The following is a 17,779-nucleotide window of genomic DNA, read 5'->3' as shown; positions in this document are numbered from 1 at the left end:
TTTTCATTTTAGCCTACCTAGATCTATATTTTAATCAATGTAATATTAGCAACCTGTATAGATGACAATGAGATGAAGACGTACAAAAATGTACCCAACTGTTCCACTTTGAAGAGTAATAATTAATGAGAACACTTACATTTGGGCAATAGCAAATGAAATGGTAAGACTATATAAGCATGACTATGTTTTTTTGGTGTCAAATAGACTATGTCTACATGAATCCAACTCAACCACCTATGCTAAATATTCAAATGGCTATATTAATCTTTTTTAAAAAGAAATCATGTATCAGTCTTTTTGCCTTTGTATAAATAAAGCATCTTACATAGATTCATTCATTCCTTAAATATATACTTATTGATCACATGTTATAGGCTGGGACTTGTGCCAAACTTTGAGTATTCGGTGTGGAAGAAAAATAAGACAAAATTTATGTCCTTATTTATGTAGTTTCATTTCATTATAATATGCAGAAAAGAAAGAAAACAACTGTACATCTAGAAGAGATAATAGAGGGCATCCAACCGTTTTATTTTGCACACTAGAAAACTAAGATCCAAAGAAATAGTGTCTTGACAAGGGTCACACATCTGGTTAGTTCTGTTTGCAGTAGAATCCCATTTTCTGATTTTTCTCTAGCAATGTTGCCCCTATACTTGGCTGCTTCTACCTGATTGATGCCATTGAAGAATTTCCTTCTCAAGAGGTGAAAAATCTTCAGAATAAGTACCCCTGCATGCTCAGATAAAGAAAACTCAGAACTCTCTGTGACTCCCTGTTTCTCCTCTTTTGCTTACTTTTGTCAGCTATTATATAACATAAGGGCATTTTATTCCATTTCCTTCTGCTTAGCTCTCCCTCTACCAACTATTTTCCAGCACTCATTAACTTACTCCTTCTAACTTACTCCTTACTTTTCCACCCCTCCCCTCTTACCTACTGTCTTCCAGGCAAATTTGTGCCTTATATGGGCCAGATACACATTTCAGAAAAAGTCTACTTCAGTTTTAGAGAGATGTCATTAGTATATGTAACTTAACATGTTACAGTACACATCATCTTAGATACATTGTTTCATTTGAAATGACATCAAGTTACATAAATACCTTTCGGTCACATTTTTTGCAAGCCATTAGCTCCAGAAAACTAATTTCATCATTTTAAAAAAATCCTCATTAAAATTTTGAATACATTGCTTTTTTGAAAATGCTGAAGTGAATTGCTCCTTGGAGAAACAAATCTGAGTTAATTATTTTTTCTTTATCTTCTGCACCTCATATGCATTTTGGAGGACTTGGAGTATAGTAAAATAGAGACCTTATGTTAAACAGAAGACAAAAAGGAAGGAATGGGAGGAAGAAAAAAAAAGGGAGGGAGAGAGACAGGAAAGGAATAGAGAAAGGCAGCCAGGAAGGCCAAAAGAGACTTTCTGTAGGAATCGAAGTTGTAGCTCTTGTTACAACATGAGACATTCTGATTTGTGGTTTGATGGACTAGCTGTGTGAACTTTATCTTTACAAAAGGAAAAAAGCCTGTTTGCATAAGCAAAGGCATCACATTTCAATTATATGCCCTTTGGAGATTCAAAAGTTCTCAATTTCTCCCTCCTCCAAATACAAACATAAACTCGGTCAGGTTTCTCAGCAGCGCAGGAGAAGTTAAAGAACACGTGACTCTGGTAGACAAAACAAGAAGATATACAGACTCATTGGAAATGTCTAGATTTTGAAAAATACCTGATGTAGGGGAAAATTAAAAGAGACAGGAATGGAAAATTCCTTTGCTGGCTTCCTGTTCTCCTTCCTGCTAAGGTGGGATTAGTTACCAGCTGTCAAAAGAAATATCACTTTTAATTCTTATTTTAGGCGGAAGAAAAGCATTAGAAAAAGCTATCTTGGAAGGGAGTGAGGCAATAAGGAGATTCATTTTTGCAATTCATTCCTCAGGTTTGAAAGAGCACAAGTTGGGAAGAAAAGGATTATGTCTCCTGTGAAAAGTGAAGAACTGAGGACGTGATAAAGGCAGATTAATCCCCTTCAAATATCTCCTAATAACATAATCAATATGGTAATGAAGCCAGTTAGGAGTTTGGGGCTTGACGTATCCATGTAATTATTTGAAATCTCTCCTTGGATAGAAAAAGAATTAATAAGAGCAAAATAGTCTTTAAAACGAGGGTATGTTTTGAAATGAAATCAATTATCTTTGATGCAATTACTGTTCCCCTGGAAAGCTTTTTTTTTTTTTTAGAAGGATAACTTTTCAATTTACAAGCACTTCTTGCAGAAGAATAGAATTTACCTAATGCTTGGGGATGCCCTTCAAATGTTGGGTCACATCTGGTGGATACATGATAGTTTATAAAGCTCTCTCAAGGTATGGTTTCAAGTAATCCCCATAACATAGCGTAGATCATATCAGTCAAGGCGGCTGTGATTGGAGTACTAAAAAGCCAGTACACATGCTCTAAAAGATCTGCTTCACTCTAATCTCCTGCATGTTGGGAATTCCATGGTTAGAAATACATTCCTTTGCATTCAGACAAGAGCTCCTTGACTAAGGTTAAAAAGCAAGATTCAAAATTGTAAATCTGACTGAATCTCAACTTTATCTTAAGACAGTAGAGAAAATGACTGGAAATAATTTGACTAAAGAAAATTGAGACTTGTGATTTTTTTTTTTATTGCCCTCTTTGCACTCTTATTCATAGTATCTACAATAAACCTATATAACTTTAACATCCAGGAAAGATTTTTTTAAGGTGTTCTTTCCGTTTTCCCCACTCTGGGAGAGATAATGTAGCTTTTCATCTATTAGCATGATTCAATGTATCAGATTCGTTTAAATGAGACAGCCAATTTCATCCATTTTATTTAAATAATTGTTGAAGTACATACAGTGCATCATCTTACGAAAATGCTGAGTGGGCATTTTCATTTCGATCTTAAGAAAATTGCTCCTTAAGGAAGAAAATTCAAGTTGGCTCTTTTCCCCCTTTTCCTTCTGCCTCTGATTCCGTATAGTCTGGAGGGTTTGAAACACAATGAAACACACTGAGCTCTTCAAGTGATTGAGACACTTCAGATGAACATTTTGAGGACTGGGATTATGAAGCAAGAGGACAACTCAGGCACAACCTAGTAATGCTGCAGTATCTGGGCAGCAAAAGGGTCTTGGGACTCAGGAGAGATGGACGATGGACAGTGATAGGGAAGCTCATTAAGATAGTAAACTGAAGAAAAAGGTGAAGAAACCTTTAAAAGACAAACAGGTTTCTTTTCCTAATATGCTTTTTTGCTTAATTCAGAAAAGCATTCATCCCTCAGTATTAGTATTAGTACTGAATTCTAGCTTTCTGTTAGTCACTTGGTTGGACTCAAAGATGAATGAGGGAGTCAAACACAATGACGCATGCCTATAGTCCCAGCTACTTCGGAGGCTGAGGCGAGAGGATTGCCTGAGTCCAGGAGTTCGAGACCAGCCTGGACAACATTGGAAAACCCCATCTGAAAACACACAAAAATTAAAAATTTTTTTTAAAAAAAGATGAATAAGACTTAGTAAGTTCCTACCCACTAATATTTAGAATTTAGTAGAGGAAATAAGACATGCAACTAAAAGCTAAAATATATAGATTGAAAAACATCGTGCCTTTAAAGAGTATTATTCTTTATTATTATTAGTTTTGAAATAAACTATTTATTGATATTTATAGTAGACAAGGAAAGACTTAGTAAAAGGAATATTGAAGGAAAGATAGGATTTTAAGTCATAGAAATGCAGTCGACTTGGACTTAACCATGAGAGGAAAATCATTAATCAGAAAAGAGGAACATTACTTTTGGAGAAGAGTAAATTTTATGGCTTAGCTAGATTTTTTTTTTTTTCTGTAAAGGGCCAGATGCAAAATACTCTAGGCTTTAAGGACCACAGTCTCTATTGAGGTCTTGAAGGTCACTGAATTCTGTTGTGTAATATGACACCTTCATTGACAATAAGTAAAAAAATATGGATAGGCCTGTGTACCAAGAAACATGATTTACAGACATAGAAATGTGAATTTCATATCATTTTCATGTCACAAATATTAGCCTTCTTTTACTTTTCCCCCCGTTATTTATCATTGTAAAAACCATTCTTAGCCTGGAGTCCTTACAAAAACTGGAAGCAAGCCACAGTCTTCCAGTGACGGAGCTAGAGTGTTCTCTCTAATAAGTAACCCCTTTGCACAATGTAACTTCCTCTTAGGCCAATACTAAAATCACGGAACAGGAATACATTACAGATTATTGAAAGAGACAATTATTTATCACTTACATTCAAGTAACAAATTCTTGTAATTTTACAAATCTTGAACATGCCTCTTCAACTTGCCTCAGTTTGTCTTTCTGTTTGGGGGAGGATTAAAGTTCACAAAAGTTGAACTTCAATGAAGTTAATTTTCAGTTAAGGTAGACTGAGGAGGCATAGACATGTAACAGAAAAGCCAATCCAGATATCATTTTTATTTATTTGGCTTTAGAAAGTGTTTTTCTACTTACATGTGAGTATGGGTGTGTCTGATGTTCTGGGAATTCACTTCAAACAAAGGAATGAAGCCATGCAATGACGATCTGACTCAGTTGGAGTTGGGAATCCATCCAGTTTCCCCATCTTGCCTCCCGTCTTGCTCTTCTCCATGGTCTGTTTTTACGTTGTGTTTAGATGCCTCATCTTCTCAGATCAATCCAAATGCTCACCCACATAAAATCACCTTTCCTGAAATTGTCTTTGCAGAGCAGAGGGAGTCCTGTCAATTTTTGTGTTTTTTTTTTTAAGTCTTGAGATAGAACTCTAACAAAGTATGCTCTCCTTTCAAACAAGGCAGTAATTGAGCAGCGTTAAGTGATCATATTGAACAACCTCATGGATACACCACAATGAGAGTTGCTGCAATTGTTATGGAAATGTAGGCATTTGTTTAGTCTTCAAAATTTTTTTCAACAGAAAAGGCAACCTCTGTATTCACTGCTTACCTGAGATTTATGGATGAATGAAAAGACAGGTCCCTTGGGGAGTTCAAACTCTTCTGCAGATATTGTGTAACAGATTGCGAAACAGGTCTTCCTATCAGAATATGAATATCTTAGTGACAGCTATGAGTTTGGAACACAAATTATCTATCTGTGGTAGGTGTTGTCATTGTTGCTATTATCATCCCCATTTGACAGATGAGAAAATGGAGTTGCAGAAAGGTTAAGCAGTTTCTCAGTGTCACACAGCTAGTAAGTGGCGGTGCCAACATAGAAGTCTGTTTCCTCAAGTGTTCATGCTTTTAAAAACGGAAACAAAACTCTAACAACCCTCAAACAGCAACGATTATCAGAACCTAGAAAAGGCCTCTTAAATTTGCAGTGTTGATCAAGCCTGATGTGGTTCCCTAGATCCCCTGGCTGCCACCACTCTGTGGAGTAAAGGAAAAACTAATTCCTTGTTAGCATAACACTTCTATTGAGCATTCCTGGACACAACTCCCCCAGGTTCCGAAGAGCTTAGGGTTGCTATTTCTTTAGTTCCCCATGGCTGCTTTTCACATTTTCTGGATCTTTCTCTTGATTCTAGCATTATAAACCTACTTCTTCCCTGATCACTCACTTTTCTACCTCCTGGAGTGCACTGACCGCATGACGACCTGACCATTTGATTTAACCCATTAGGACTTAATGCCAGGCAAAACCTATACCACAGCCTGCATTGTATTCACCATCTCAGTCTCGAGCTCTGATTCCTGGGGTTGAGGAAAGGAAGACTTTCCAACCCCAATGTCTGCCATCCATGTTGATTCGTCAGAGGGCTAATCAGCTGTGAACTCATGTTCTTTGGAACTGTGCAGCACAGGAAAAATAACCATTAAAGGTCTGGTAAATAAAAGACTGAATGGATGCTTAGCTACCTGTCATCATCCTGTCTCGCTTTTCATCAGCATGCAGTCCCAATCCTCAGCTGCTAAGATGTAAACAAAGAGTTCTGATGAAAAGGATTTATTTGTACTATTCCAACAGAGTCTGAAAACTAGCATGAGCATTTCCATAGGTCGTCTCTCAACAATCCTGTTTGTAAATATTTGAGTCACTTACTGGCATTGTCGAGCATAGTCCTGGCCCAGCAAATCTTCCCCCTTTGTATCCCTGATCAAGTAAAAACTTAGTCAGGATATACTTGGATGACCTTCACACTGTATCTCCTCCAGGGGTACAGAGGTGGTGAGGTAATCGCTGCCACAGCTGACTGGCTATGGCTTGCTTGATAAGATGCCAGGGGCTACCTATGTAGATTCCCAGGGAGGAACTGGAGGAACAAACCAGTGTCAATGGTTAACCCAGGTTCTTGGTGTCTGGAGCTTTTCTTTCCTTTATTATTAACTAAAGAGCATTCTCTACCATTGCCCGGCTGAGAGCACCTAGCTCATAGATTCTGTGTGGGGAGAGTGAATAAAGGTAAGTGCTGTTATTGCTGTGGATACAATGTCATTCAGCCTATGTTTTGCTCTTGCTGGCATCTGTGTTTGGGGAGTAGCAACACTCTGTTTCCAGCAGATGTAAATATTAATGATCAATTAAATGCAATTAAGATAATTTAATTTTTTATCCAAGTGCTTTAAGTAGGAATACAACAGTGTGTCATATTCCTTAAGTTATTTTGAAGCTTTGGTCAAAAGTAGTCTCACATTGGTGTTTACGGAGTCTGTTAAATAGCCGTTGCCTGCTATTATATTTGTAAATGTGTAAAAGTGGCTTTATTATATTCATACCATATGGAGTATTCTGTAATGTCTTTCAAAACCAGATTTTTGCATCCTGTATGCGCTTACGAACATATAATTGCAAATATTGAAAAATATGTATTTTATACCCCCTCCCTTAAAAAGCTCAGAGAAAATATACGTTAACTTTTTTTAGAGTTGTGTGTAATCATTGAAAGGAAATAAAAGATCTATTTTTTCTAGATTTATTTTAACATAAATTGAAAGTGAAGAATTTTCTCCTTTTGTTTTCACCTTAATCTCTCTAAAGCTCTTTTTTTCTTATCATTTAAAATCTTAAAATTTTGTTTTGAGTATTATTCAGAAAAGTGTGAGCTTGTAAAACTTTGCTCTCTGGATGCCATGCATTCTCTAACATATATAATTGAACAGTTTTCCTTGTTGGTATATTTAGGTAGTAAATAATAACATTTCTATAAGCCAGATGAATTATGATCATGCGTATTACATGGACTGAATGGTCTTTAGAAAAAGAGTACTGGAGTATTTGTGCTAAATATTACTCTTACGGCTAGTAAGAGCCAGATCCTTAAGAAGAAAAAAATGTATGAATGCACCTTTGTTACTTTCGGATGGGAAATGTAGACTAGCCACTCTTTATGTCAGATTTTAACCCATAAAGGAACATGAAGTACCCAAACCACAGCTGTTTTGCAGAATACATTTAAGGAATTCCTGAAATTCAACCAAAAAGAATTTAAAAGTGAACAAGGTCCAGAGTTCAATTCAAATCAAAAGAGAGAGAGAAAGAGAAAGAGAGCCTGAGTAACTAAGAGAGGTAATCCTGCTTGTTTATTTTTAGAACATGATAATTGTGATAAATCTAAGATTATTAGTCTCATACACAACAAGACTGACAACCTTTGAAACTGGAAGAAAAGACTGCACTGGGAGGGGAATTCAATATTCTATTTTAATGCATTTTTCTCAACAAGAATTTCAACATGGGAGAGAACAAGAGTCTTCAAGGATATTGAAAAATACATGTTTCTTCTACTATATAGGTTAGTGGTGAGTAGAAGTTTAAGACCTGGATACAAATTAATTGAAAATTAGAAATGGAAAAAAAGTATAGTTTGAGGCAAAATATATAAAGGGCATTGAAAGTAAATATTTGGCACTGAAACAATACAGGTATTTTCTTTGTTAAATTAGTAAAACCTACCACTTGTCCTTATGCAAGAACTTGAGTTCCAGCAGAAGAAGATCACTGGGAGCCATCTTCAAAGCTACCTCCCACCATTTTCCATTTATAAATGGAACTGTCAAAGAAGTCTTCACTAAGGGGGTGATATTTAGCCAAAGACCTGGAGGTGGCAAGGAAGTGAGCAATGTAGAATCCTTGGAGAAGAGCAGTTCAGGCAGATGGAACAGCCCTAAGGCTGAGTTGTGCCTGGCGAGTTCACAAAACAGCAAAGAGGCCAGTGTGGCTGAGGCAAAATTGCAGGAGTGAGAGTGGCAAGGAATACATGAGGTCCTGTAGATGTGCCATAATATTTACCAAGACAGATATGGTTCTGCAAGCTACAAGTGTCAGAGATGGTTTTTGAGATGTTAGAAAAGACCATGGGAAGTGTAGATTTAGGTAAGTGGAGAGATAGTGAGGAGTATTGTGGATGACAAGCTGATGATACAAGTGAACAAAATATAGATGTGAGAATGAGCAGAATTAGCATAAGCATGAGAGCAAATGAACTTAGGCTCCTCCAGTGTACCCAATGGAGTAAATAAAAAGGTTTCTGAACATCAAGGCTGTGTTGAGGCTAAGAGCATGCTCACCAACATGAAACTTGTAAGGGAAACACAAATCTCAACACAGAAGCCAGGCCCTCTGTAGCTCAAACCAGATGTTGTCAAGAGACAGGCAACTAAGAAATCTAAGTAAAAGTAGATTTCATGGACAGTAAACAGAATTAGAAGTCTTTCTCCAAATGCCTCTTTCCTGATTAGGTTGTGTTTTTTTTCTTGTTTTGTTTTTTTTTTTTTCCTTGCATTTTAGTGAGTCCATCCTTCAGCTTTGGCATCTCCAAATAGTCCCTTTGCTGGAAACCATGGTAAGAAGGGCTCATCTTCTGAGATGTCTGTGGGAAATGAAAGTAAACTCAAATAGCTGCTTCTTGGTTAAATTTTTTAGGCCCAAAGGCCCAGATTCAGAAAAAAATAAAAAATGATGGCTTATCTGAAATGCATTGCGTGAAGAATGCTTTCCTATACAAAGACAGTTACATTTTGCTTTCTTAGCTGGTTAGCCTCTGCAGACTGGGAGGAGAATTATTTTTATCATCATGCTTTAGGCCCTGTGGACCCTAGGCTTTGTAGTTATTTCACTCTTAAACACGAGGGGTGGATGACTTTATTTTTTTGTATAGCTGCTTTTAAATGAAAAAGATAGGATCAGATTTTTTTCCTCACCTTGCTCCAGAAAGTTCTACTCTGAAATCAAGGATTTGGATGCAAAACATAACATTCTAATAGAGGCTTCTCACTATTAAATGCAACTTTTCCCAGTTGCCATGGCTCCACATTCTCCCCCTCCTAAAACTAGATCTGAAACTGCTGAAAAGTGTATAAGAAAATTTTAAAAAGTCAATCATCTGGGGAAGAAACAGTCCCAAATTAGATTTATCCAACAACTCCGCATAAAAAAGGTGATTTTTACCTTAACATGTTCCAGAAAGATCACCTCCATTCCTAATTTTATTTTCCTTATATGAAAATAGATTTAAAGACTCCAAATGTTTACATGGCTTCAGATTGTATTTTGTAAGATTTGCTCTCCTTTTAACTGAGAAAAAAATAATCAGTTATCTTTTTTTTTTTTTTGAAGAAAAATGTGTGTTCTAGCAAACATGACCAAAAACACTCTTATTTTGGTAAATTTTAATTGTTTGTTGTACCCCTTTTTAAATCAGAGCCATGTTCTCATGTAATCAATAAACATTTATTAAGTACCACTGTACTGGACAGTCTGGGGACAAAGATAACAAAGACCTGGTCCCTGCCCCCAGCCTGGCAGAGAAAGGCACGTCTGTAAATAATTAAGAGCCATGCAATGGTCCAGCACCATCATAACATAAGGTACAATTAGCACACCAACCTATTGAACTTTTTTCCAGGAAGGCAAGAGGGATGACAGCCAAGTTTGAGGCAGGTTAATACTGTCCTGGGTGTGCTTGTGGAATTCAGAACTTTTAGACACTGAAATATCATTTTCACTATTAACTCTATTACAAGATTTTCCACTGTCAGAAACTCACTCTTAAGAGAACTCAGACAGTTCTCTTAAAGTGGTCTTTTTTTCTACTAACGTTTGGTTATTAGTCAAGGATCTCTAGAGAAGCAGAAGAAACAGGCTATAGGAGAGCAAGAGGGAGAAAAACACAGACAGATCTTAAGGAACTGGCTCAAGCGATTATGGTGGCTGGCAAGTATGAAATCTGTAGGGCAGGCTGGTAGAAATTCTAGTAAGAGTTGACATTGCAGTATTGAGTTCAAATCTGCAGGGTATGCCAGAATAGGAAACTTGGACGGAATTTGTATGTTACACTTTTGAAGCAGAACTCCTTTCCCAGGAAATCTTGGTTTTTGCTCTTAAGGGTTGCAACTGATTAGATAAGGCCCATCTACATTATGGAGGACAATAATCTGCTTTTCTCAAAGTCTACAGATGAGAAATGTTCCTCACATCTAATATGTATCTTCCTAGCAATATCCAGACAGGTGTTTGATCAAACAACTGGGTACCATAGCCTAGCCAAGCTGACATATAAAATTAGACATCACAATAACAGAATCCAACTTCATCTTGATTGTCTTTTGCCATCCAGTTATTAGACATTATATGTTTCAAGCTTCCATGTCTATAAAAGAAATTAAGAATCATACTTTAGTAATCATATAAATATTAACTTTCATAAAATGGATCTGCCTACAAATACCATCATTTGCATATAGAAGCATCCATTAATTTAGTAGAGCATTTTTATTTTATTATTTATTTTTATTTTTTTAGATGGAGTCTCATTCTATTGCCTAGGCTAGAGGGCAGTGGCATGATCTCGGCTCACTTCAACCTCCGCCTCCCAGGTTCAAGCAATTCTCTTGCCTCAGCTTCCCAAGTAGCTGGGATTACAGGCACCCACCACCATGCCTGGCTATTTTTTGTATTTTTAGTAGAGATGGGGTTTCACCATGTTGGCCAGGCTGGTCTCAAACTCCTAGCCTCAAGTAATCCACCCACTTCAGCCTCCCAAAGTGCTGGGATTACAGGCGTGAGCAACCACATCTGGCAATACAGCATTTTTAATGCTATAGCTTTTTTGTAATGCAACTTGGTTAAAGAGAAAATGATTTTTTTAAATTGAAGAGTAAGTTATTTTTGAGACAATGATGGTGACAGTCCAACCTTCTAATGACATTGCTTCCTCTTTCATTAAAATCACTATCCATATCATATATTTTGGCTGTTATATAATTTCCTCCATGTTTTCATGTAGTTCATATGTCATGAGTCCTACCTCTGAATAACTGTGTTTACAGCAACATACCAAGATCTCAGAGAAACCATGAAATTAACATCATATACCTTTTAGAAGTGTTAATTTCACTCAACAATTTGGATGGGGAGTAAAAGAACTGAGTAATTTTACTGATAAACACTTTAAAATTATTTTCATAAGGCAGGTATGAATAGATACCCAACAATAAATATATATATTTATATTTAAGACCAAAAGAAAAACTATCGTAAGACTGTGGAATATTTTGAGCTCGGGCCCAGTCATTTGTCTTATATCCTCAAATACCCCCGGATTTGGGGTAGTAATAGGGGTAACGTACTCATTTCTCTTCTGCTTTGTAAGGCTTATTTTTTTTAATGGAAAATTTTGAGAAGTACTATTAAAGGATGAATTTTGTGAGGGAAAATTCCTGGGTTTGGTTACTACTTGATTAGTTAGTTGGCTCTGCCCCAGAAAAATATCTACTAACCCACAAACTTGGCCAGCCTTTTCACAACTATGTGCTCTCCTCATCTCATGTGAGCCTGAGCCAAACAATGGGTAATTCAGGACATTCTGTCTCTACTTAGGGAAAATAATCTAAAGTAAGCTCACAAAACAAGGTACCTGGCCTAATGGCTGGACCTCAAAATTGTTCGCTAGATCTCTGATTCAAAGTTTTCCTGTACTGAAGACAGCACAGGGGGGTCTGCTAAACTAGGGCTTAATAGCTCTCACCAGTCAGCAAGTGCGAGACACACTTAGCCATATCTGATGAATGAATTCGGTTCTTAGCTGACCTGTTAGTGTTCTTGTAATATGTTATTGAGTTCTATTTATTTATTTTATTGAGAAAATGAAATCCTTCCCAGACTTGCAACCAAAATTTGGGAAGTTTCCTGAATATTAGAGATGATGAGTTATGCACCAGGATTGTCATATCAAGAACACTCTTTATTTTGTAACTTGCCTTTCATTTGGATCACGATTGAGCCAATTTGTGGGTGGTTCGATCTCACGCCCAAGGAGAACGTGGTGTGGCTAATTTGAACAAATTATCTAAGACTTATGATTTACACGCATTTAAATTTAGGCTTTATGGGAATAGGAGGTGGTTTCATTTCCTCATGACTAAAATTTTATTTAACCGTATTAGATAACAATATTGAGCTGAAGATAAGATTAGGCCATTTGCACTTGGAGGTTAAAAGCTAAAGAAACATTCAGAGAGAAAAAAACTGAACAAAGAAAATCACAAACAGACCCAAACAAAACCAAACAGAAGCAAAATGCACTTTCCACATGCAGGAATTAAGTACAATAAAAATCAGGGCAATGTTTTTATGCATTATATTTCTGTAGGCAGAATATTGTTTGTATGTCTCTGCACTATTGTGTTAGCTCATCCCTGTTTTTGCTGTTGTAAACAGTGGGCACTGTTTCTTGAGTTGTGTATGGAATTTGGTTGTGCTCTCTCAGGGCAGCTTGTGCAACAGAAGCACAGGGGTACAGAGTGAGCAGAGTTAACAGGTGAGAAGGAGAAGTCCAAAATTGTGTCCTTCAGACGTTAGTTGTTCCGAGTCACCATGCTCTGTGTGTGTGTGTGTGTGTGTGTGTGTGTGTGTGTGTAAAATAAGTGTCTGTATTAATTATTCACAAAGTAATACCATGATAATTGCTGTGCCATTAGTACATCATTGTGGACCTGGTTATTTTAGACATCAAAATAATAGCATTCAGTGACCATGCTGCCACTCAGTAAACAGAAGGTTGTTGTCTTTTACACTTTGGCTTCATGAATTGAACAAATGTTCTTTCCTTTCTTCTAGGTAGATGTGCAGTGACTCGTTCTATTGGTCACTAGGCATGTAAAGATTAGTCCATCAGCTCCCAGACATTGGGAAAGTCAAAGTCTAGCAAAGGAGGACACTGACAGAAAAAAACAACTGTGCCTGGGAAATCAAAGGAAGCTTTATTGTGGAAGTAATACAGTACTTAGGGTTTAACCAGAAGGAAGAAAAGTTGTCTGCCTAATTATAAAGAGCCTAACAGATTTGGGGAAATGTGAGAAGTTCAGTGTTCAGAGTGTAGGGTTTTTGGTGTGAAGATAAAAGCAGAGTGGCAGGGGGGGAAATGGAATACAGAAGTGAATATGACCTAGAGAGTAACTTACATGGGATAATGTTTTAGTGTCCATTTCCAGGCCCCCAAATCACTTGAAACTATAGTTCTAATACTGAACTCTTTCCCAGTTACCTGGGACTGATTCTAGAGAGAGGAGAATTTAATTGAACATGTGGAGAGCAGAGAAGAGAGAGAAGAAGCTAATTAGTATTTTCCTACTTATCAAAGACCCTTGGTTCAGAGGTAAGGTAGGTATTTCCAAGAAATGGAACTACAACTAACACCAAAAACATGATAATTGCTTGTCAAGGCGCTCCCCTCTTTTGAAGTTGCCCATTCCCTGTGCTTTATACATTGGTGTTAACTTGCTGCCACTATCTTTATGGAGTAGGTGGCCAGAACATCTTTTCATGCCTGGATGGAGTGCTTAAGATTGTAGTAGAAATTCACCTACAAAGATTCAGTTCTTCTACATACTAGGAGATAAGTAAGGTAGACTAAAAGAGGCATTTGTGGATCAGTAGAAAGAACACTGGGCCCAAAGTCAGGAGCTGCTGTCTTCCTATTATTATACATTTATTATTATTTGAAAGTAAGTAATTCTCCAGCATCAGTTTCTTCATCTACAAAATAAAAATATTTCCCTAATTCATTTACACGTTCCCTCAACAAACAGTTAATAGGTTTGAACAGTCAAGGTTTGATCAGAGAAGCAGAACTACTTGGAGAATATATTTATCTATTATTGAGATGGAATCTTGCTCTATTGTCCAGGCTAGAGTGCAGTGGCATGATCTCATCTCACTGCAACCTCCACCTCCCAGGTTCAAGCAATTCTCTTGCTTCAGCTTCTCGAGTAGCTGGTATTATATATATATTATATATATAAAATATTTAAAGAGATATATATTATAATATATGTAGCAGGTGAGAAGTCCAAAATTGTATGTATATATAATACATATCTATATGATATATATGTATTAGATATATACTATATAGACAGAGAGTTATGATCAACCTGTATTGTGCCTATGTGTGTATATACGTACATATACACATATGGATGTGTATAGTCATGTGCTGCACAATGACAATTTGTTCAACAATGGGGTGCATATATGATGGTGGTCTCAAGAGATTTTAAAGCCATATTTTTACGTACCTTTTCTATGTTTAGATAACACAAATACTTACCATTGTGTGACAACTGTGTACAGCATTCAGTACAGTCATATGCTCTACAGGCTTGTAGCTTAGGAGTAATAGCCTATACCATGCAGCCTAGGTGGGTAGTAGATTATACCATCTAGGTTTGTGTATATACACTCTATGATGTTCAAACAACATCAGAATTGCCTAATGATGCATTTGACAGAATATATCCTCATTGCTAAGTGACACGTGACTGTATATAGATCATAAAAATTTGACTTTACACAGTTGGTCACATAGTCTATGTGAAGCTGTCATCCCTGTATCTGGCACTGGAGTCTAAAGTTGTAGGGCAGGCAACTGGAAGGACATAGTGGTGTGAAGTGGAGGAAGACAGAACATTGAAACCAGTCAGGATTAGCTAGAAGCCACCAGGATGAAATGAAGCCCATGTTGGTGTCCCATGGCTTTTGAGCCTCCAACTTGATAATGGGGGTGGCCAGCAGCACAGTACCCTCCCTCTGTAACACAGGAGCCATAGAAACTGAAAGAGGAGACCAGCAGGATGTGTAAGCACAGTAGGCTCACCTGCCAATCCATAATGTGTGCCAGTATATCAGTGACAATCTGCGTGGGTCGCCTGAGCACCTCGTGCCCTACAGTGACTTGCTGTGAAAAGAATATGGCTACTGGTTCACTTCCACCTCACAAAAGTCATGCAAAATGACTCCCATGGCCTGAAATTATGAAGGGAATGGAATTCTGAGACATGTAGTCTCAGTTAGTTAAATTGGTACAATACAAATATACCACATCTGACACATCCATTTAGAACAAAAAACAAGTGATAGAGACATAGTCCCTGCCATCGAAGAGTCCACTAAGTGGTAGGAGACAGTCATAATCCACCTGATGCGTGTTATGATAGAATGGCTTGCATCTTTAACACACATAAAATGAGATTAATACACATAAACGAGTTTTGGAAGTGTTAAACTTTTAATAATTTTTCAGAGTCCCGTGTTGACTATCTGATGTTTGATTACCTCTATTTTTAAAAGCAAAACACAAAGGAATCCATTCATGGTAGATATTTTAATAAGTTTGGATTCTGTAAGATTCCCTGGTCTTTGCTTCATTTCCTCCGGTAGAGCGGTGGTGCTGAATGGATAGCAACCACATCCCCTACACTAACCCCAGTCCTTTTGCTCATGGAATTATGCTGATTTTGTTAATCCACCAACCACTTGCCACAGGTATTTGCCCCGCTTTCATATAGCTTATCTCTCCTTTAAGCTGAGGAAAATGACAGAGATACGTTAAGAAACACTAGTAAAATTCCTTGATCACTAATAATAATAATAAAATTAGACCCTCAAATGTTTATACCAAACCTGTATTGTGAAAACTACTTGCTTATCAGCACCATCTTCTATAAATTTTTGTTCTATTTCTTTCTTAGATTGTGTTTGGCCAACGCTTTCATCTTAATTTTCTGCCTCAGTTTATCTTCCTTCAAGGCTACTTAGTTGGGTAGATTTTGTATATTTCAAAGACTCCATGTTTTCTCTGTATCATGAATATAGTGTCACAAAGACAGGTGAGCTCATCATCTTGTTAAAGTGTTTATTTCCACATCTCAATTGTTCTGTCATCAAAGTCACAAAAAGAAAGTATTTCTGAATCTTTCGTGGACCCTATGCAACTACATGGAGACACACAATTTTCACCTGCCAATAACAAAGGACCATGTGTCATTTTACAGCAGACATTACATTTTCCATTTATTTTTCTATTTCACAACACAGGGTTCTAAACCTGTGCCATGCACCATTCTAAATACTTTAAAAATATTGATTCAGTCTTCATAAGAGACTTTATTTTTATGATAAGGAAACAGAGGCACTGAAAGGTCGTGATGTTCTGAAGTCACACAGCCCGTAAATGACATAGCTAGACGTGAACTAGGTAGTCATTACAGTAAAGGCATGGGCTTTTAACCAGTAGTGTATGTCCTCTGAAGAGCTTCAATTCCCCATAAATTCCTATCTGTGTTATTACTGGGGATGCTAAGTTATATTAAGACATTCTTTGGATTACATACCCACTAGTCAAGACACCTTTGTACTAACTCCAAGTGAAATCCTAAGAAATGCTCAGGCATTGAAATAATAAAGAAGAATGAAACCCTACCACCTCGATTCTGCTCTATGCCTCTGATGATTGATTTTATTGAAGTATTCTATTTCATACATCAACCACTAGCTTATTCTTTCTCTATCAAAGCATTTAAGGAATAAAAAAAGCAAACCACAGAGAAGATCTTCACTTTACTCAATGGGCAGAACACTAGATGTTCCAGTATAAGAATTTGTTATATCCCTCAAAATCAATAAACGCAAACAGAATTTTATCAACAAAAATCAATAAAGATTTCACTCCATTGAGCAAGGATGATACCAAATCTAAGGAAAGTCATGTTTTATTGATGGGGAAAAATGCAACCATTCTTTATGGTCCTAATGACAGATGAGAGTTTTGTTGCCTTTTATACCAAATATTGAACTGTGACACCATTTATTTGATGTGGAAAATGTCAATAAAATTAGAGCCCAATAGGCCTTGACAGATTTCTTTAGCTTAAAAAGTCTTTACTTAATTAATTCAAGATAATATAAATATTATACGAATATTGATTTGTTAGAAATACTGCTCTTGATATGGAAATACTTACAATGAGAATTTTTGTGAGAAAGTGAAGCAATCTTAACTTTTATTTTTTATTACAATTAGTTAATGAAGAGTAACAATGATCTGAAGTCATCCACTAAAATATTTTGTTTGCCATTTATTGCATAGTAAATTCTGTATTTCCTTGGTTCAGAACACATATTACTAATGAAGTCCAACGTATATTTTCAGAAACAGTATCAAACAAAAGCCAGAGGTGAGCACAAGAAAATTGTATTTTTAAAGGTAAAATATTTTCAGTGTTCTGTGACTAAAAGAAAACTGCACTGCTTAAGACAAAAAGCTGTTAAGACTGTTTACAGATCAAGAAATTATTTTATAAAAATGGTTATTTATTCATCATTTTTTTCAACATCCATGGAAGAATGCCTCTTGAAGAAATAGGATGTTTACTATTTAAGTTGGGAAAAAATTTGGCAGTTTTCCTATCCTAGAAACGATTAGT

This window comes from Nomascus leucogenys, chromosome 14, assembly GCF_006542625.1.
Source record: "Nomascus leucogenys isolate Asia chromosome 14, Asia_NLE_v1, whole genome shotgun sequence".
NCBI classification, from domain to species: Eukaryota; Metazoa; Chordata; class Mammalia; order Primates; family Hylobatidae; genus Nomascus; species Nomascus leucogenys.
Note: the sequence above shows the minus strand (reverse complement) of the source record.